This window comes from Bidens hawaiensis, unplaced genomic scaffold (genome assembly GCF_021521415.1).
Source record: "Bidens hawaiensis isolate Kalapana, Puna unplaced genomic scaffold, B.hawaiensis_p1.1 tig00071788_1, whole genome shotgun sequence".
NCBI lineage: Eukaryota > Viridiplantae > Streptophyta > Magnoliopsida > Asterales > Asteraceae > Bidens > Bidens hawaiensis.
In genome coordinates, this window is record NW_027502557.1 from 1 (window position 1) to 23,312 (window position 23,312).

At 34.2% G+C, this 23,312-nt stretch overlaps 2 pseudogenes; both read left to right on the forward strand.

Annotated features, from left to right (window-relative positions):
- Nucleotides 1-442: 442 nt before the first annotated feature.
- Nucleotides 443-1,435, forward strand: LOC143605866 (REF/SRPP-like protein At3g05500 pseudogene; annotated as a pseudogene).
- Nucleotides 1,436-4,381: 2,946 nt separating this feature from the next.
- Nucleotides 4,382-21,081, forward strand: LOC143605869 (UDP-D-apiose/UDP-D-xylose synthase 2-like; annotated as a pseudogene).
- The last annotated feature ends 2,231 nt before the right edge of the window (nt 21,082-23,312 follow it).

The following is a 23,312-nucleotide window of genomic DNA, read 5'->3' on the forward strand; positions in this document are numbered from 1 at the left end:
TTTGACAAACGTAAAATGTAATTTTACGCATCAAACAAATAATATCAATAACATAGTCATGTAAAAACGTTTTTGTCACTTAACCATTTTTCCAACTCTTATTTGATAAAACTCAAAACATACATATACATTTATAATAGTGGATGGTTTCATTATATATGAATGATAATGGTATGATTTTTTTAATTTCCAGAACAACCAATGCTCCTAATCTTGTAGGGGGTGCTGACAAAATTCTCTCTTTCAAAACTCGAAGCCATGACCTTCTAAATCGTATGATTCTGATAGATTGAACGTACATTAGTACGTTAGATGCAGCGAATAGTTGATCTAAGGATATAATTAGACGTGCAACCATTGTTAAGTTAAACATGCTATTAAAATTAGTTTAGAGTAACAAGCATAGTTAAATAGATACCTACAGGTCAACGCTGAATGAACATTATATAATACGAACCACAAGTGTAGATAAAGTTAGTCATTAGTTGATCCTCAAACATGAAAATGTAAGGGGTTTGAAGGGACAATTAAAAATGGCAAGGGGTTATTTCAGCAATTTAGATTAATACTTCACACGCTTTCAACAAAAACAACTCTGTATAAATACAGATCCATCTACTGATCCATCAACAAAATAGCGATCAATTCTTCAAATTAAACCAGCAAGCAGTTAAGCTAAAATCTCTCGATCATGGCCGAAAACAATGTTCCTGTTACCACCAATCAATCAGAGATTGAGAGGGAGGAAGAACAGAGACTAAAGTACCTTCAGTTTGTACAAATGGCAGCTCTTCATGCACTTCTTTACGCTTCCAAAGCCTACGCTTATGCCAAGAACAACTCCGGTCCACTTAAACCGCGGGTTGAGACCATGGAGGGTAAGCTAAAGACCGCGGTCGGTCCAACATATAATAAGTTCCATCATGTCCCAGCTGAGCTCCTAAAGTTTGTTGATCGCAAAGTAGACGAGTCCGTTAACAAGTTCGATACCCAAGTCCAGCCTTTTGTGAAACAAGTTTCAGCTAAAACCAACAACCTGTCTCAAGAGGTCAAAACCGCGTATACTAAGCTTGAACCGGCTGCTATAGGGCTGTATACGAAATACGAGCCAGTGGCTGAGCGGTATGTTGCCTCGGCCTGGCAGTCTTTGAACCAGCTCCCGGTCTTCCCCAAGGTGGCTAAGGTGGTGGTGCCCACTGCGGCTTTACTGTTCAGACAAGTATAACCAGACCGTGCAGCAGACGGCTGAGAAAGGGTACAAGGTTTCTAGTTATCTTCCATTGGTGCCGGCCGAGAGGATTGCTAAGGTGTTCAACCCGGTTGGACCGCAAGCAGAGCCGGTGGCATAGTAGTTAAGGTTGTAATGTATGATTAGTTATTGTGTGAATATTGTATTGGTTTATTTATGTTTTACTATGTGGTATTACTTTTGTTTTCAATATAATTTATTTATATATGTAATATGTTGGTTGTGGTTACATTATATCCCAAGTTATTTTTAGAGTATCTTCATTATGCCCCAAGGTAACCTTTGTCGCATGTTAAACTAGAAGAAATCTAATCAAGGATAATGTCTAATGAGTGGATACAACACAAGATGGATGATATGAGTTAACAATGAAATTCTGTTTATTACATAGATCATCTTCAATGAAGATCTATGAACTCGCTTATTATTTAGTTGGCGCTTAGCCTCGAGAGGCACTAACCATAATTTAGTCAACTATGAGAACACACAATTGCAACCTCTTATGTTAGCACTCTCAAAACATCAAAGCATATATACATTACCAATATGGCGGACCAATCGCAAGTTCTTCACACGTTCCATATTTGCTCATAGCCTACAGAACAATAAAAATAATAGCAAATATTCAGTTCTCTGTTCAAAATTTCACACCAAAACAAGAATGAAAGACACCATGGAAGCATGAAGATGAAGTTGTTAAGGAACTTATAGTGACAAAGCATCCACTGAACGCAGATTATGATATTGACACTAAGAACAAACTTAAAAATCAGGCTGCATGTATCCTAGATGCTGTTCTTATGTTAAAATGAAATTCAAGAGAGAGTGGATCACTGCATTGACTATGAATGAATTCAAACTGAAGAATCACACATATAACCTCTTTGTGTGATTATGTTCATAATAGTATGCTTGTTCTTGTAAGATCATAAGTTAAAATTTTCATTGACATCAATACTGATTTGTCCTCTGAAACTCTGATTATAGTTAACTTTAACTTTGTGCTTGCTAAATGCTAATTTTCAATCATTAGAACACATTTTATTGTTCTCTGTTCATAATAGCCATTTGTTTGGCTCAAAATTTTAAAGCCCAAAGGGTAAAACCAAAAAAGAAAAACAACGGTTTTCAAAAACTCAAAAACAACATTTTGGTTTTTGGTTCGGTTTTAGCCCAAAACCAAACCGACCCATGCACAACCAGCATAAACTAGGGCAAAAACAGTATGAATAGCTAAAGCAAATATACAATTGAATAATAATAATAATAATAATAATAATAATAACCGAAACAGACCGGTTATAAAATTGATTTTTGGTTCGGTTTTCTTAAACAGCGAACGGGACTCATGCACACCCTACATATAATTTAGTTTGAAAAATTGGTTTTAAATCATTTCAGATGATGTAAGCAGTAGAAGTTAGATAGTTAAAAACTAATGATAATGTTTTTTTTTCCTTTGTCAAAGTATAGAACGGGTTCTTTAAACTTTCGTTTACTATCCTTTATTTGGATTTTAATCTCGGTTATAGATATAAATTTTAGGAAAAGATACAGATTATCATTTTTTAAATATAATAAAAGCAAAAGGAAAAAAAAACTAAAAGTGCAAGTGCATATTTCAGAAAATAAAATTGATTTGTTATTTTTATCAATTGATTAATTACACTACTGTTGTTGGTACGCATATTTCAGAAACTCTAATTAAGAATTTCTTTATTATAGTGGATGGTCGGTCACATGGTTAGATAATGGATTTCTAGAAATAATCAAGAATTTATTTTAATCAGCCTGTTATGCTGATTCCACTTTGAAAAGTCATTATTGTAGTAGATATATGATGATATGGAGAGTTTTATGTTAAAATCCAAACTTGATGGGAATACCCGAACCCGACATAATTGGGATTATTTTTGAAATTTTTTTACGGATTTGGGATTTCTAATATGCCCGATTACCCGGTTACATAGCCTCATTTACCCTATTATATACTCGAGTAACCCGAGTACCTGACATAGTTTTATTTTTAACTTATTATACACACACACGCACCTTAAATATTATTATATTCCAAGGCTTTGTCTACTGAAAGCATAGATCATTATCTGAAAGCTTATACTGTCGTTAAGATTAATAAGATAGTTAAACTGAATCAAACCGGCCACAACGTTTGCCTTTGTGTTTTGTCGGCTAGACTGTACAAGAAAAATATTAAAATGGATTGAAATGTTATATGCTAAACAACTCTGGACCATGATCGGTATAGATGGTTCTTACCTTATGAATGCAACTTGCTGCAATGGTAAGGTATACGCCATAAACTCGCACGCGGGTTACCCGTTTCTCATACAGGTTTGACATTATTGTTAAAGGCAAAGACATTGTCATAACCCTGCGGCCGTTTATGAAAGAACCTCAGGTTAATCCTAATTATTATCCCTCCGTGACTCCTTTTCTTATAGGATCTCATACAGATTTGTTCTACATCGCATCATGCCCTAAGTATGGAACGAAGAGGACTGTTGAGGTGTCTTTGTTTAAATTCGATGCAGCTGGTATGATGTTTGAGGAAATGGAAGACCTCAACGATGCTGCATTTTTCATCGATTTTGCTAACGGTAGCCTTCCTTACTCATTATACAAGTCTGTAGTTGCCTCAAATATAGGGGGTTATGTACATATTCTTGATGACATGAACCAAACATGCTCCTTCCGTGTCAAAGATAGAACCATGTCTTTGCCTTCAAAGTCTTGTATTGTACAAGAAAGCCATGGGCTCGTGTGGAAAATGCTTGCATACGGGTATTGCTTTTATCCATTTTGAGATAATTCATGGTGCATCTTTTAAGTTGTTATCTGAATAGTGTTTCTTTATTTTTTTTTTGTTTACATATTTTGTATAGGTTGGAAGCTCGTAATTCTGAAAACATGCAAGAAAAAGAGTACAAGGACAACTAGATAGCAGTATATAAGACCGGTTAACCTTGAAGGTTATAGCACAACAAGGGAGTCCCGCCTGCTCAATATTCCGTTTCATATTTTGGAAACAATTATCAAGCACTGTGTAGGCGTCGAATACTTGAAGTTTCGTGCTACATGCAAAAGTTGTCGTTCAGCAGCACCTCCGACTCAATGGAGCTCCAAAGCAGCATTAACGAGGTTGCAGATGAATTCAGTAGTTTCACCATGGTTGGTGGTGTTTGATAATCGTCGTCATCATTTTTATCTAAACGTATTTTGTATTCAATTATACCTTAAATGATTATTTGTCTAAATTAGTTATTTTGGAACAAACCCAACCTGGAAAATCCATCATTTTAAGTATCTTTTTTCGCACACAATGAAAATTTTCTTATCTTCTCAAAGATCAATATAGTTGGTTGTCGTACTTATCTGGTTTTTATTTAATTAAAAAAAAAATCTTAGGAGTTGATTCGTTAACATTATGTCAATTAATCAAAATATTTATATTCTCATAAACTGAAACAATTCTTCAATTTCAAAAGACAAAATTTTGACAGTCAGTTATTAGTCGATCATATTATTTAAATTGTCTTTTCTCATTTATTTTGTTATTTCAAATTATTGAAAGCGTGTCAATTTCTACCCTCAACCTCGATTATTAATATCTTTGGTACATCATATATTTATTGATCTCATGTTACACAATTTATCTTTCATCTTATAAATTTTCGGCGTTGAAATATAACTGTTGTAGTTTTGTTATTAATCGAATTCTTCATCATTTAACAAAAATTATCTTCACCATGGAAATTTTCTCTCTCAATATTTAATTTAATTTTCATTATTAAAAGGAAATTTTCATTAAATTCCATGACCACTCATTTCATTTATTGACTTTTTCACAATTTTTGTTGAAAACATGCGGTGGTTCGTGGATATTTCAACTCTTTACTTAAATTTTAATACATTATGAGAACTTAAAGTATTTTGATGATTTCTTTAGTTGTTATTGGAATAGTCATTGTGGTTCATGCATATCTAGCTCCGCGTTTTCTTCTATTTAATTATATTATTTCTCAACTCATCTATATTTTCCATTATTACTTTAATATTCATTATTTATTTAATCTTTCATGATAACTATGAATATTGCAACTTTTTAATTTAATTTAAACGATTATATGGAGATAGGAAAATCCCTTGTAATCTGGGGATATTATAATGACCCATTTTATACGATATCTACAGATTTAATTGGAATAGGACTATCTCGGTGATTCATGAATATCTGCTTCCCAATTTCATCTATTTACAGTTTGTTTGTATACATAAATTTTTGCATTAATATCTTTGCATACTCAATTACTACTACCAGCACTTTAATATTTTAATTTACCTTATCTTAAATACACAATTGCGATATTTCAATGTTGTATAGAGTTCTCTTTAAATTTATTGAGTTTCTCATTTTAACAAAACTGAATCCCTCAAAGTCTTCGTTTAATCTTGTTCAAATTTGTACTCTCGATCTTATGAATTCCACTTCGAATGTTGCAATATTTATAAATTTCACAGGTTATTATTCGTTTACAAGTGTCAATCAATTCCTTCATCAACTGTTGTTGATGTTATCTTTGCAATCATAGAATTTTTGTTGTTGTCTTATGTGGTAATTTCACGTAAATTTGTTAGTTGGCTCATATTCCCACCCTCTTTCTTCACAATCGATCTTGTCGACGCATCATCTATCCCAACTTCAATGTTTCCGTTTCTCTTAACTTTTAAGTTAATTTAAAATTTTCACTAATTACATTAATCAAACTTAAAAGTTCACCTAAATTGCGTTATTAGAAATATTTTATAAAATCTTCTGATTTTACACTTATAATAAATCAACTCCCAATGGTCTTATAATATTTTAACACTTTCCTCATATTTATAATAAATTAATAACTTTTCTCACAAAATCACGCCTTTCAAATATTTTGTAAACCACACGATGGGACGAGTTATGTGGACCATCCGACGACCTAAGTAATTATGGAGGCCGACATAATTATCAAAGTCCTCGTATGAAAATCATAATGCGTGCAATTGTGTGCCATGATATAGAACCGAAAGCAATTTGGATAACGGTACAAATGCAGAGATGATAAGAACATGGTGGATACGCCGCTAGTACATCCTATATATAAGTGGCTTTATCGAATTTTCATTTGGAGCGTTATTTTGACTATTCAAAGTTCTGTGTTATAATAATTTTATTTTATTATTATTATTAGAGAAATCTGCATTTTGTCTCCCTGGTTTATATCGACGTTCGACGGGTTAACCACTGAAAAAGATTTTGCGAACTTTGGACCATTGTGATATTTGGGCGAGTCAGTCTGTGCCCTTCCGTCAGTTGACCAAGCGTTGACCTGTTAAAAAATGTTGAAATTACGTTTTTACCCCTAAGCCTTTAATTCATTTTAAAAATAATTATCCAAAACATGTAAATGCCAGGATTCGAACCCGAGACCTCCGGTTTAACAACCCACCAAAACTACCAGTTGAACTAAGTTAATGTTTGGTATAACTATACAACATAAACTATATATTATCACTTATCAATTCATCTTCCCCAGTTATAATTAGGGTTTCTAATGTTTTAATTCCTGATAATTCATCTTCACCCACCCATACCTGCACATACTTTTCAGTTCAAGGTTGTATGATGTTTCTATTAATCTACTGATTACCAAACCAAATCAAATCATAACAAGCACTCATGATCAGAAGAAAGTTGATTATTAGTATTATTACGATGCGGTAGCGAGGCTCGTCCGGTGCCGGTCCGATCGGATCTCCGGCGACGGTCTTCGGTCGTCGCACGACTGACTGTTTCCTGGTAGATCTGATCTTTATATTATGATTAGTAGATAGATCGTATGAATATGAATATTACTGATTCATATCTATTAGAAACCAATAATAATAATAATAAAATCTATCATTTTGATGATTTGATTTTCTTCTGATCTAGGTATGTTTTGTTTGATGGGTTTGGTTTGGTTTGGATGGATTGGATAACAAAGGTAACAAAGGTAATTGAATATTATATGAATATTAATTGAATAGATCGTGCAACAAAGGTCTTCTGACCTGGGTTTATATGATTATTATTATTATTATTATTATTATTATTATTATTATTAACAAAGGTAATTGGGTATATAAGAATGGGCAATTGAATTGAGAAATGGGTTCTTATGATTGATTGAAAGAATGATTGATTTGAATGGTGATATTGAGAGGGATTACTTGGTGGTGGGTTTGAGGATTTGAGGTTGTTGATGATGAAGATGAGATGATGAAGCTGATGATGTTATGAAGATGATGAAGCTGGATGAAGCTGCTGATGATGTTATTATTATTTCTATTTATTATTATTATTATTATTATTATTACTATTATTATTATATTTATTATTTATTAGAAGATTACTAAAATACCCTTAATATGTTGGTATTATTACTAAAATACCTACGGTCAACTAACGGTCAACTGACGGTAGGAGTCAGAAGAACCCGCCGGAGTAACACATGGAGTCAAAGTTCGCAAATTCTTTTTCAGTGGTTATTCCATCTCGCGACGTTATTTTCCAGGGAGACAAAATGCAGATTTCTCTTATTATTATTATTATTATTATTTTCTTTTTTAATGGTGTTGTTATAGTATTATTTAATTTCGGGACGAAATTCCCTAAAGTAGGGGAGACTGTAACAACTTGGGTTTTCAACTAATGTTTTGCATCCGGTACCCGACCCGCTTTTACGTTCGGGTTATTTTATCAAATAAAATACCGCATTTGTCGGGTTAGATTAATTGTTATAATATCATTAAAACATATTTATAACTTTTAATTAAATACTCAATTCACCCTAAACTATAGTTTTACCTCTATATGTTTCCATCTATAAAGTCGAGGGACCATTTTTGAAAATCTGTATAAATACATATAGTATATTATAACCCCAAACCCAAACTCATATCCACACTTGTATTTGACCCATAACCCACAACCCGTTTGTATCTTGAGCCTAAATCCTCGCTTTTAATATGGAATTGATCACTAAGATCGTTTGTAAATCAATTTCAAGTTGCACCGACACATCAATTATGGAAAACTCGATCAATTGAATACGTATTGCTATTTTTAACAAGCCGACAATTCCCATTTAGCGTAATACCATATAGACTCGATAATAACCAAATTAAACTCGTCCTCATCATCACTGTGTAGCGGCGAATCAAAGTCCTAATACTAATTACTTTAATTTGTATCTTAACCTGCTGTTCCGTTCACGTCTGGGCCGTCGGGTTCCGTCTCGTCGTTCTTCATCATTACATCACTTTTATAGGTAATTGTTACATACTTCCAGGTCATTTTTCATCGTCGAACATTAACCCTAACAATAATTAGATTAACCGTTATCGGATTGATCGATATAGGATTTTAGGGTTTATAACTAATTAGGGAAAAACAATCAGTTGTGTATATAATAACTTGGCTTCTTTCCTTAGCCAGTTCTATGCTTTGACCGGTTGGTTTGGTGAGCTTGTTCAACGTTTGAGACGGCCAGGGGCGTGGGTTCGAGCTCCCCTGGACGCGACTTTGTAGTTTTGTATTTTAAAAGGTTAATTAATTTATAAATTTATTTGTTAATAAAATGAATTGTATTTTCATTAACCGACCCTTGTTAATTCACGTTTTTTTTATCAATCAATCTTGTTTAGTATTCGTACACACACATATATATATATATATATGTCTATATATTTATGTATATAGGTATCGTAACTATATATTAATAATAAACTTATTTAAACCCGATACCATTTTTGGTGTTTTCTTGACGTTGAACATCTTTATAATTTTGGTTTATATTAATTTTATATAAAGATGTATATATTATATATATATATATATATAAATATATGTTTCATTCTTTAAAATTGTAACAATTGGATTTTAAAACATATTTATAGAAGTTGATTTTTGTTAAATAGTCCAAGATATAAATTGCATGATAAATATATATTGTAACGTTTGCCTTAAATTAATTAATATAATACAAGTTATATTTATATATGTCCACATTTATAATTGAATAAAATATATAATTAGATAATTATTTAACTCATGTTTATTTATTTTAAGCTAATAATAATGATTTTTTTACAATAATAATAATCGTAGAGATCGATCAATCAATAAAGTTCTAATCACAAATCATAACTTAATCACCAAAATCTTAAGTTATTAAATTATGTTATATCTCTATAATAAATCTTATTATTATTTAACTTGGAATACTTGTCAGTGAATTCCGAAGGGTTCATCTTTCTCACATCATCCTCATTTATTTTTCATTCATCCGATCAGGTGAGTAATCACTCCCCTATTTTACTTCTTTTAACTGTTTTGGGACACTTGCGTACCTTTTATCATATTATTTCTCAAACGCAAACTGTGATCTTTGTGTTGTGTATCAATTGAATGATTGCATGTTACTTGCTATTTGCTTACTTTTTTACTTGAATCGCATTCGGAGAGGTCCAACATAATCTCATTATAGTATGATCATACGACCGTCGTAGTGGCCGGAGCCCGATCGCATTGGCAATGGTTTCACCGACACCTCATTTTGGTAACCAATGCCCATTCGCATGGTAACGGTTTAGCCCTTTCTTTATGGTTGGTTGTTTATGTATGTGCTATGGTTTTATTGTTTATACTCACAGATAACAGTTTTGCCAATTTTTATTCACTTATATCATTATATATTATTACCATTTTTGTTTGTGTCAAAATTGGTGATCTACTCACTCAACATGTGTTGTTGACAAACATATATTTTGTACGCATTTGCAGGTTATAGATTTGAATTGCTTATCGAACTAAAACTTACATTGAGATGACTTTAGGATAAAACATATACAAGAGTAGTTGGTTATGTATTTGTAATTTTCTTTATTTTTGTTGTATATGAATGTTGTTTGATAATAAATAAATTAATTAGATATTGTCGCTTTATAATGTTGCATGATAATAAATTTGTGAGCTGTGACAATCAGATCATGCCCCGGCATTTCCGCCTTATGTTGGGGTGTGACACTTTGTGTTGACAAACTTTATTTTATGAAATTTTACAGGTTTGACTTTTGTTGACTCGAGGACTTGACGAAAAACGTTACCAAGACCATTAGGATATTAGTAAAACGAACAATATAAATGTTACTTGTATTCAATTTGTTTGTGTTGAACGAGATGTGTTGATTATTGATTTATGAAATAAATGAGTTGATTAAATATTGTCACTTTAAATAGTGTTTTGTGTATTTGTCCAATCACGTTGCACCCCGGCATGTTCCGCCGCCTTTGGTCGGGGTGTGACAACGTTTCTTAGCATCCCTATTATCGAAGAGCCAATAACAAATATCCACATATAACCAAATATTTTGTAGCCTAGTATTTGATCCACTTTAAGCTCTTATAACCTTGATTATAAAATGGGTCATGTTAGCGGGTCCAAATCGACACGAACCCGAACATAACACACGTATTCGCAAGTTGACTGGAACACGAGCCATTTGACCCGAAGGTTTTTTTATTGTTTGTTTATTTATTTTAAACATATTAATACTTTACTTTACATTTTAAGGAGTGACATTTAATTATAAAATCTAAGGTTAAGTTTGTTTTTAGTGTAAAATTTTAGCTAAGATACCTAACTAATTTAATTTATTACATATTTTTTTTAAAAATTAAATAAAAGTTCAACCCCAAAACAACTTGTTTAGCTATTTGACTAGAAACTAACCCTAACTTAATTATACCAAATCCAAACCCTGCAAATTTCGTGTTAGGTTCGTGTCAGAAATTCACACCCCTAATTATCAGCCTATAATTTATCCGTCCCTAGTGTTCCCGAATTTACTTAACGAGAGAAAGGAAAGGAAAAGAAAGTTTAGTTTCCTTTCTTTTCCCTTTCATCTCCTCTCTTTTTCTTTTCCTTTCTTCTCAATTATTTCCATTTTGGAAATAAAGTTTTCCACCCACTTTTCTTCTTTATTTCTCCCTCTTTCCTTTCCTTTTCTTCCATTAATGAAACTTGGGAACACATACTTTTTATCTTTCTTTTCCTTTCTTTTCTAAAAAAAACTAAGGAACACATCAATTCTTTACTTTCCATTCATTTCTTTTCCTTTCTTTCCATTATTAACACTGAGGAACACATCGTAAGTATTCCTCCCTAATGCTCACAATATATGGGCTCCAAAGGTTGATTAGGCCCATAAAAAAGTTGACCAAAATAGTTGCTTTACAATGTGTTCTCGAGTTTCATTTAAGGAGATAAAAGAAAGGGAGGAGAAATGAAAGAGAAAAAAAGAGAGGGGAAGAAAAATGTGTCACTTCATTTCATGTTCCTGAATTTAATGAAAATGAAAGGAAAGGAAATTTAGTAGTTAATAGGTAGTTAATGTTATACACACACATTTTCTCTCCTAATCTTTCCAATTTAAAAGGATGAGCATAGACTTAAATATTCTAGCATTTTCTCTCCCTTCCCCTCCTTAAAGAATCTCTGAAACATGATTCCTTCACATTTTCTTCCCATTTCCTTCCCCTCCCCTCAACATGATTCCTTCATATTTTCTTCTCATTTCCTTCCCCTCCCTTGATTTAACAAGGGGAAGGGAGGGGAAGAAAATTAGGAGAGAAAAGAAAGGAGACGAAAAGTTTTTTTTTGTGTTCCCGAGTTTAATGAGAAGGAAAGGAAAATAAAGGAATTTACATATTTTCATGTGTACATGATTTGAAAGGAAAAGAAAAGAAGGTTATAGTTTACTATCATACCCTTTAAGTTAAACTAAAATAAAATTAGTTTTAAGGGTAATTTAGTAATTGAAAATGTGACAATCGTCAATTTCAGGTTAACCCCGTTAACTCAACTCCGTCAATTCAAACTTTAAGATCGTTGAATCTATAACGCACACTTCATTACATTTAAACTAGGGTTTAAATGACGCTTAAACACTTACTACATGTGTAGTCTTTCGGGATTTGCACCGAAACGCAAACGAGTTGACGCAAACGATTGATAAACAAACGACAAACGTCAAAACAATAATTATGTGTTAATTATGTGTTAGATATATGTGTGTTACTTGATTGTTATGTGGAATGTTAAACAAGAAACAGGAACCAACTATTTAGGCTAGAGATGTAACATTTGGAAGTTTAGGGACTAGAGTGTAACTTGTATATCTATAAATATATCATTATCACAAACCCTAACTCCTCTCCTTCCCCTCACAAAAACAGACGGCAGCTAGACCCCCCCCCTCCGTGCGATCGGCTCACAAACACACACCAAACACTTGGTTTTAATCTTGGGTTTTCACAATTGAAGCATCCTACACCCGTTTCTAATCATCTCCTACCTTCCTCTTGCTTGTATTGGTGTTTTGAAGGTATAACTTGCAAACCCTAGGTCCGACTTTTTCCTATGCATGGTGTTCATATGATTCTTGTTTATTTGATGGTGTATTAGTGATGATTTGATAACTAGTTTTGATAGTATTGCATGTTAATTGTTGTGTCCTTGATTGTGAGTGCAAATAAAACCCTAATCTTGTATGTATGGTGTAATTGATATGCATGGATAGTAGTTATAGTGTCTAGAGGGTTATATGGATGCATGATAGTTCATAGATTGTTATTATGTTGAGTTTTGATGTGAACAGATTCTGGACAGAATGTGTATACGATGTTCAAGTGACTGTAACGAGGTGTAAACGTGAAAATTGGTTGAGATTGTGGTTACTGCAGTAAACTAGGTTGAGTCTAGTTTTCATGAAGTATAAGTTTGTAATTTTTGGACAAGTATAAGTGTACTTTTATTATTTTACAAAAACGTGGTGCAAAGCTGAGCTGTTAGACCTGCTGTTAGGTTATGTTGTAAATGTTATATCTCATGAACTACGAGACCAATTGGGTTGGTTCCACTTCTGGAAGTTGACTCATTGAGTTAGGAACCAAACCCAAGTGGTCTTGCATTTATTGGATTTTTCGTTTAACGGGAATTGCAAATAACATTCTGTTGCGCATGAATCTGACTAATATGAGTTTGCTGTAATGTTTTGGTCATTATAAGAAAAATATGTGGAATAAAAATAAGATAAAATATGTTCTGGAAACCTAAGATATGTATGCTTCTGTGGTAATTTTTGGTGAATTAATTGAGACGTTATGATCGGTGAACTAGTGCAATCTTTCAAGTAGAATTTCTGTCATAACTAAACTAGCTGCTGAGTTGTGTAGGAATGCATGAAATATGATAGTTTTTATATAATTGTTGTATTTTGACCAAAATACCCTTGCGGGGAATAGTTGTTAGTTGATTGCCATGAATTGACCAAATTGCCCTTATGGGGAATAATGGTTAGTTAATCTTTGTTTGTTGACCAAAATGCCCTTACGGGGATAATTGCTAGTAAAGTATGTTATTAGTACGTGACACGAAAGTAATTGCTCACTCATGTATCGTATCACAATTGTACTTGTTTAAGTCACACACAATTCACAAACGAAACACGAAATCTGTTACGTGCATAGGTATTATGTGCCGAGTCTAGAGACTCGTTAAACGTACCGATACTTAGAAAATCTCTTTGTTATTTAGAACGCTAGAGAGTTTCTACGACGCACATCACTTGGTGATCTAGATCGGGATATTCTTCGCAAACTGTGAGTTTCACTTACCCCGCTCTTTGAACTGTTTTCAAACGTTTTTCACTTGGGGGAGATAACATACTCCGATAAACATATTTTCTGAGATAAACGCATATTTAAGATTTTGTTATAAATTATATATCACTTGTAAAGGCTAAGCGGCAAACGTAACATTTGAAGTCCCACACATCGGACCGGTTAATATTTGGAATAGCGAGTCACTGTTGAGTAGTACTACTGGGTTTGACAAACCCCACCCGACGTTAAGCTCAACTGGAGGTTGAGTGGGTGTAATTTTGGCTAACACTTACCATGGTCTGGATTGACCTGGTGACGGGCACTTGATAATCAGTCAGCTTCGGTCGCGAACCACTTAGCGATACTTGTTGTATAGATTAGCTACCTATCGATATATAATTTGACATAACACTATCTGGTAATGCAAAACACTTAAACGTCGTAACGAGGTTACGCAACACTTAAACGTCGTAACGAGGTTACGCAACACTTAAACGTCGTAACGGGGTTACGCAACACTGAAACGCCGTAACGAGGTTACGCAAAACGCTAAACGATTTATCTTATTTAACTTGTGAACTCACCAACCTTGTGTTGACACTTTTAGTATGTTATTCTCAGGTAGCCGAGGCGGGCGCGCGGTTTAGGAGCATGCATTAATTGAAAACATCTTTATTCTGCAAACTTAATTTTAACAGTTACATTTGGTTTTAAGTCGTCCTGCGTGACGCAATTTTTGGATTAAGGTTTTACGCTTCCGCACTTATTTACATTTAAACGTTTTTCTTTGGTTTGATTATAACTAATGATTCCGATCCTGCCAGTTCACACCCTCTGACGGTAAAACTCCGTTAGTGGATTTTGAGGGTGTGACAGAAAAGATTTTCTTTCATGATCTCTCCAATTTGAGAAGATGAATATATGTTTAAATTTTCTGGTATTTTCTCTCCCCTCTCCTCCTATTCTCTCATTAAAAAATCTTTGAAAGATGATATTTTAACATTTTCTTCTCATTTCCTTCCCCTCCCCACATTGAAATGCGACTCGGAAGACTGACGTTGACTAGAAGTCAATATTGATTAATATACGCAAACTTCTAATTAACAACTTCTGGACCCTTGTACCAATGGCTCTTGGATTTAAGTGAACCAAAATACCAGCCTTACTCCCTTAGCATTTTGTATTACCTCCTTTCCCAACATCAGTCTTTTCTTCTCTTCTGTTTTTGCAATCTAATTGTTAAGTACCCATTAAATTAGCACCCCAAAGTCCGTTATTTTACCTACAATAATCTGATTTGCAATTTTAGTCAAACCCATAGTTCCATATATCCAAAAAGTCAATTTTGTTCACTTTGATAGCCAAAAATTCCATACCAAGTCTCATGTTTGCGTCAATTTGATCTGACTCACAGTTGAATAATACCAAGAAGTTAATAATTAAATTTTCTCTTTGTTTATAATGTGTGCATGTGGGTGACATAGGGCGGTTTTATTTTTTTTCAAACTGTGAACTTTTATAAACAAATGCCAAGCCACAACCCGGAGGAGGGCAAAGGAGCAAAAACGCAACCACATCAAAGAAAATTTACACCAATTTGACCAAATTATCGATTTGTAATGCTTGAACTAAAGAAAACTCTAGGATCTAATGTCACAAATAATGTCTTGGATCTTCACCTATTTTCCTTGGAAAGTTTTCTCATTACGGGCCTTTCAAATGCAACAACACGAGATAATAATGATACCCTGAAAGCTGAAAGACCTCGTTTTCCTTATTGCCTAGCCCCGCGTGGTTTTAAACTTTTAGAAGATCTCTAACAGAAAACGGTTCTAATTAAAAAATAAAATGAAATAAACATAGAATTTTTGAAAAGTATGAGAAAAAAAAAAGAAAATTTGCCTACCATTAGTATCGGTAGATTTCTATCTTTTTTTTTTTTTGAAATATGGTAGATTTCTATCTAATATCGTAAATAAAAAAAGAAAAATAAAATAAAGTATGAAAGCCTCATTAATTACCAAACAAGCTTACTTTAGTATGATCCAAGCTTTGCCTAATTAATCTCTCTTTGTTTAATCAGTTGTAGTTATTAAAACCCTAACTGAATAGACAAACACTACGGTGATGTTTGTCTTTTTCCCAAAAGAGCTTCTTGACCCTCACGGACACTGTTCTCTACATGATGGTACAAGCACTTGCAGCATTTTTTTTGTTTTTTTATAACACATAATTTCTCAAACACGTATTCACCACTCTTCTCTCTCAGACACTACTCTCCTCTCTCAAAACCCTAGCCACCTCCACCACCATACCTTTTTCTTTCATTTTATCGTATTGCTTATGATTCTGATGAACAGTTCGAAATGTAGCCTGCTTATTCCACGTATGTTTACTGCCGATTGGATCAATTAGGGATTAGTTTTTGACTTTTTTTTTTTGTATAATAATTGTTTGATTGGGACAAGAGTTTTTAGGTATATGCCGCTGAAATGAATTTAGATGCTTTGTATAGAAACACGAGAGCATACATTTGGATGTGTGTTGGTTTATATTTTGACCATCTTGATTATGTTGATGAGCTCTTACGCCACCCGCGCCACCCGTAGTGGGCGACCTTCTCCAGCGAATTTTAGGCGATAGCCCCCCCCCCCCCCCCCCCCACAAATGTGGGGCGATAGGGGGGCATCTATTGGTCACCGGCATCTCTTTTTATTATTATTATATATATATATATATATATATATATATTGGGCCACAACACCATTACACCCCAAAAACAAAAACCCACCCTTTGCTGACTGGGCGCCACATGACGCAAAACGCCCCATTTTATAGCTTGTCCACTACTCCGGATGCTACCGTGGGCGACCGGGTTCACGGGAACCCACTGAGTTTCGAATTTTTTATAGAACGCTTATATAAAATATGAGAGTGAACCCACATATATATTATGAGTGAACACATGTACAAAGTGGAACTTTGACATAGTGGTAAACCATCTGTCTTGCTAATCTGATAACCTGGGTTCGATTCCCAGTTGTTTACACAATACGATCAACCCGATGTGTCGCTTGGAAATAGTCGTGGGCACATTGATGCTGATGAAGACGAGATTGAAGCAGTTGACACTGCATCAGATCGGGAATATATGACTCAGTTACGAGATGAAGTTGCTGAGCAGTTAATGCAAGGTACGGAACAAATGATTTAAAAAATGTTTGTGGTATTATGAACATTATTTTAGTGTTGTTGACTATTATTTAAATTTCGATGTTGAAGACCTTTTTTATTTAAGTTTCAGTTTATTTGAATTTTAGTTTATTATAGCAATCTACAGACGTTAAAAAACAAACAGTTTTCTTGTTGCAGACTGCAGAGATTTGGTCCACCTCTTCTGCTACAGATGTTTGCAGATGAAGTCCGCAGACTACTGACATTTTACCTTTGAAAAAACAAACAACACCTAGAAACACTGATACTACACTACACAACAAACACAAATCAATTCCGAGACGCAAAAAAACCTTTTCGTCTTCTTCCACTAAACCTACACCGAAGAAACCTACTGCATGGAAATCTAGTCGATAGTTACAACACACGTGGAAAGTGGGAAAGATTTCTAACTATGATGATCTGAGCTGCATTTGCGGCTATGAAGCTATTGACAATGCTGATTACGCTGCGCACGTCACTGGTGGTACGTGTCAGGGTGAACCAAATCAGGAAGATGAAGCTGCTGAGGTTGTGGTCCCGAATGTTGTCGCCGCTGACGGTGGTGCTGACATCGCCGACAATAACAACTAGGTAGTTTTATAAAAAATAAATAAAATAGGTTATATTAGGGTTTTAGTTTTTACTATGTTTAGATATGAGTTGAAATATATTGTGTAATTGTGACCAGATGTCTCTTAGTTAGTTAATTGGAGAGAGATCGAAAGAGACGAGAGATCCGAGTTGCAATTGCTTTGGTTGGTGTAATTGACGAAGAAGTAAATGATAATAGTAATATAGCCGTGCGTGTTTGATTGATGTTTAATGTTTTCTTAGTATTCGGTATATTATGCTATGGACCTAGCTAGTGATATTATCGTATATTTTTGTATGTATGACTGATGAACGAAAACGATAAAAACTGTTTGGTGTTACATAAATATTAATACAAATGAATTAAACACTAGAATATTATTGGAAATTAGAAATTCAATTTATGTTAGGAAAAAACGACAGTTACTACAGATAATCGTTGACTACGAAGACGTAATATCATACTGCAAAGTATTCTGAAGGTATGTTTCTTCTTTCACATATGATAAAAATATTGTTCTAGCTTTATTGTTGATTTGTTTCAATAACAGCTACTTTTTGTGTGTTTGTTTGATTTAGACTATGCGGAGTAACATATACAACGAGGATTGGTGAGTTGCTACTCATTTTATTTGTTTTTTGTTCATGTTTAGACGGTTAATCTGTCATTTGATATATACTGCTTTCTGTTTATGTTTAGACTGTTAATCTAGCTGCGATCTGCACACCAGCGGATTACAATACTCGTCCGCTTGACACAATTTACAGTAATTTCATCGATGTGCTCCCTGTGGTACGGTTTATATTTTGATTCACGTTTTTGTGTATATTATAAACCATTATACTGTTTTTGATGTTTGATTATATGAAGTATTCAATGATTAATGGATCATTAGTGTCATCTTCGTCTGCCAGGTCAAGTACTGTTCAGAGAATAACAAGCTGCTCATTCACTTTCCCACTTGTGAAGTGTATGGGAAAACTATCGGTGGCTTTCTTCCCCAAGATAGCCCTCTGCGACAGGTAAAGATTCAGATTCATTTAACTTATTATTAATTATTACTAATAATGATTAGTTGTTTATTAAAATTGTGTTTTGACGCAAACACAAATCAGGATCCAATTCATGGTAGTATGCTAGTGTGAACCTAATCTATAAGATTTGGTTGATAAGCATCTGTTCAGAGTAGTATATAACATTTTGTGGTAGTTAATTTAGTTAACGAGTTGCATCCACTTACAGGTGAGCATACTCGTTTTTGAGAAACAAAGATGGTCTTATGCATGTGCAAAACAGTTGATCGAGAGGCTCATCTATGGTGAGCATACTCGTTTTTTGTCTCGTTTAGTGATACACTGATAATATCCACATGGCATGCTCTCATTACATTCATTTCTTTGCAGCCGAGGGTGCGGAGAACGGTCTCGAGTTCACCATTGTCAGACCTTTCAACTGGATCGGTCCTCGGATTGATTTCATTCCCGGGATTGATGGTCCCAGTGAGGGTGTTCCAAGGGTTCTAGCATGCTTTAGCAATGTATGGTTATTTGACTTATTTTCATCCATTTGTGTTCAAAGTTTTCACAAATTTAAGCCTTTTGATCTTATATTTTGTGACAAATGTTTCAGAATCTGCCCAGGCGTGAGCCTTTGAAGCTTGTGGATGGCGGTGAATCACAGAGGACCTTTGTTTATATTAAGGATGCTATTGAAGCTGTTCATTTGATGATTGTATGTTACTGTTACAGGCTTGATTTCCTTTTTAAGTTTTGAATATATAGAAATCATATCGTTGACAGTTGATGGTTTTATTCTCAGGAGAATCCTGCTAGAGCTAATGGTCATATCTTCAATGTTGGTAACACTAGCAATGAAGTTACTGTTAGACAACTTGCTGAAATGATGACCAAGGTAATGTAATATTATCTTTCACTCAAATATTTATAGATCAAAATGTTATTGGTATTCCATATGGTCTAATTTAGTCGCTTATTGCAGGTATATGCAAAAGTGAGTGGAGAAGAGTTCGAAAGAGTTTTATGGTGAAGGGTATGATGACAGTGACAAAGAGGATTCCCGACATGACCATTATAAACAAACAATTAGGTACTTAGCTCACTTTATCCTTGTTTCTTGAGTAATGTTTCATGAAATCGAGTTATTTGTACTTATGATGGGGTTTTAGATGGGGTGGGCTGGTTAATGGGTCGAACTCCGTACTTCCATGAATTATATTGTTTGTTAGCCCTCCAAACGAACCGAATGTTTAGTGAACTGTTTGGTGGAAAGTTTGTTTATGTTTGTTCGCTCAATAAAGGAACGCACAAGAATTTATGCTTGCTCATTTCCGTTCGTTTATGTATGTTTTGTTTGTTTGCTATTCATTAAAATTTATATATTACTAATGTTAATTGTTAAATGATTTGAATCTCATATTTAAAAATTTAAAAACCTTTATTATCTTGTTTATTTTTTAAATGTTGGATGCAATTAGCATGATGCTATTTTCGACTTTAATTTGGGAATACTTTACTTCTAGTGGGTATTCATTATGTTCTTTTGTCATCATCATCATCATCATCATCATCGTACTCAAATGCTATGGTAAGGTCTGAGGAGGGTAAGATGTAGACAGCCTTACCTCTATCCCATAGGGATAGAGAGGCTGCTTCCGGTGAGACCCCCGGCTCGATAGTAGTTTTGCATCAAGCCTTGGACATAAGGCACATAGCACTCAATCATCAGGGACACCGGCTGATTGGTGCATGTGCCCTTGTCTTTCGGCTATCAACGCCACCACATGATGCCTGATTAACCTTTCGCCACCTTTAACGTTATTTTCACGAGATTGGTAAAATAACGTCAAAATTAGTGCAATTTTACTTTTGCCCACCCGAGGGTTCACACATATATACTTTATATGCGCGCACCGCAAGCAGGGCGTCATTATGTTCTTTTGTGTTTGATTATATTCATTAGTGTTCTTATATGTTCGTGAACTGAACGAACATAAACAAACATGAACTAGAAGATCTGTCCGTGTACACGTTCGGTTCGCTTACAAACTTAATTATTTGTGGTATGAGAGGTTTGCTGAGATGGGTGGGGCCGAAACTGGAGTAACGTTTCATGAATGGTATTATTAGTTTTATAGAACAGTAATTTACAATAATAATTTGCGTCTGTTTGAATGATACAGGGTGGGATCCGATCCATTGCAAAACCACTAGCCAACTAGAAGTGTGGTTCTGGTTCTTATAATCTGTGTGCAGTCTAGTCCTACGGTGTAAGAGTTGTGTAGAAACTGTTGATCATGTGTTGGTTTGTTTCGTTGTGTGAGATTTTAATGTGCATTAAGGGAACTCTGCTTATTGTATAATCGCAAAGATACCTACTTCCCCTGGCAGTGTGCTATGGGGTGAGCTTGGTGTCGTTTCTCGTCTCTTATGTTTTGCTCGATAGCAAGTGTCGTATTCTTTCGTTAGGTCTCGTCTAGACCTTGTCATAATTTAATAAGTTATTTGTTAAATGTTGAATGGCTGTGGCCGAATTTGTCATATAATGTTAGCTAATACGAACTGTTAAATAAAGTGGCTTAACATTATTAATTGCAAGTATCTTTTAAGTTTCTACTTAGATTTGACAAAAGGTAATCTGATAATTGTTAATATTTGAGCTAACAAACTAACAAACGTCGTTTATTTTCCTGTTAATTTGATTAAAACGCCCTTATTAATAAGGCTTTGGCAGTTGGCTATACAAACGTCCAGACCCACCATCCAGACATCTAGTTCAACCTATACAAATCGTATAGGGTCACACGACTCGCATGAGTGTCGGTTTTTGTTATGGTCATACGATTTGTATGAGTGTCGGTTTTTGTTAGGGTCATACTACTCGTATGAGTGTCGGTTTTTGTCAGAATTTGTTGACCGATTCCTGACAACTCATATGCCATCCATACGACTTCAATTTTTTTTAACGATATAAACTGCTAGTTTTCCAACAGCTATTTTTCAAGTTATGTTTATGTTCCTATATTTTCCTAATGGATGGTTTAAAACAACCATTGTTCCAAGTTGTCAATGTTTGTTTTATTTAATGTTTAATCTTGTGTCGAGTCAAATTAATAACAAAATCTTGTATCATGTCTAATTACTATATGAATCCTGTATTCGGAATATTGTATATGTATCGTGCCAAATAATTTTGTTTTTAATGAGTCGGAGGACCTAAGATGAGTCGTATAGGTCATACGACTCATATAAAAGCTAGGTCAACGACATGTATGATATTTCTATATGGTGTCAGGCACAGAAAAGTTATCCGAGTCGTATGACTAACTATATACAACTCGTATTGAAGGTGTCTTGCAAAAGCTGAGAGGGTGTTTAGATAATTGAACCCAAACTTTGTAAGACTGTGTTGTTGTTAACACATGATGGAACACATGTCCTTAGGTTGAAAACATGTTTCACCAGAGCACATAACACATGTGCTAATAAAAAGACAAATATATTCTTTTTTTGTAAGGACATGCATAATGGGCGATTTTCGGAGGGAACACCGCTCCTCAGGCGATAAATGGGGCAACAGGGGGAGGGGGAGTTCTTTTTGTCGCCTGTTTGTTTGTTTGGTTTATTATTATTTTATGCCTTAGGATCCACCCACACCACTTGCGATCCTCACACACGATTTTTTTTCCTATACGGTCGTATATCACGTGAATCGTGTCAGTTTGTGTTTGGTGTTGTCGGTCATCGTTTATAGTGTCTCGTATAGCCCTATATGAGTCGTATAGGCCGTATAGACAATTTTTTTGAAATATATTTTGATAACCATATACTTAATATATGTGATTTATGACTTTAACATCATATGTAGCCTTCATCGTACAGACAATCTTTTTAATTCTTTTTATGACAATATATTTAATATATGTGATTTATGACTTTAACATCATACGTAGCCATCATCCAGATATATTATCTGGCTTGCATCATATTTTTTTTATCAATTTTAGTTGTTCTCTTTTTCGATCCTTTCAGGTTTTGTTTCACTTATATTGAATTATGTTTTATATTGAAAAGTTGAATGATATGATATTTTAGAATAAAATAAATTGTCTATTAATATTTACATAACACGCTTGACCAAGTAATATGTAGTTGTACCCTAAGAACATTCATTTAAGATTATATTATGTTACTCTTTATAATAATCCATACACAATAGTCTATACGGTTAGTATAGCACTATACGGCTTGTATAGTCGTTTTCCAGTAGCGATTTACAGTGGTCAAAAGGTGGTCTGAATTTTTCTGCAAATGTTTTATGTACGGTCATATAGCCATATACGACCGTATGTTTTATGGTTTGTCAGGGAGCAATACGAGCCATTTAATGCATATACGCCTCGTATGGTCTATACGGTCGTATAGGCTACAAAAAGCTGTTTTTCTGTCATTTGTCAGTCATTCATACCTATACTT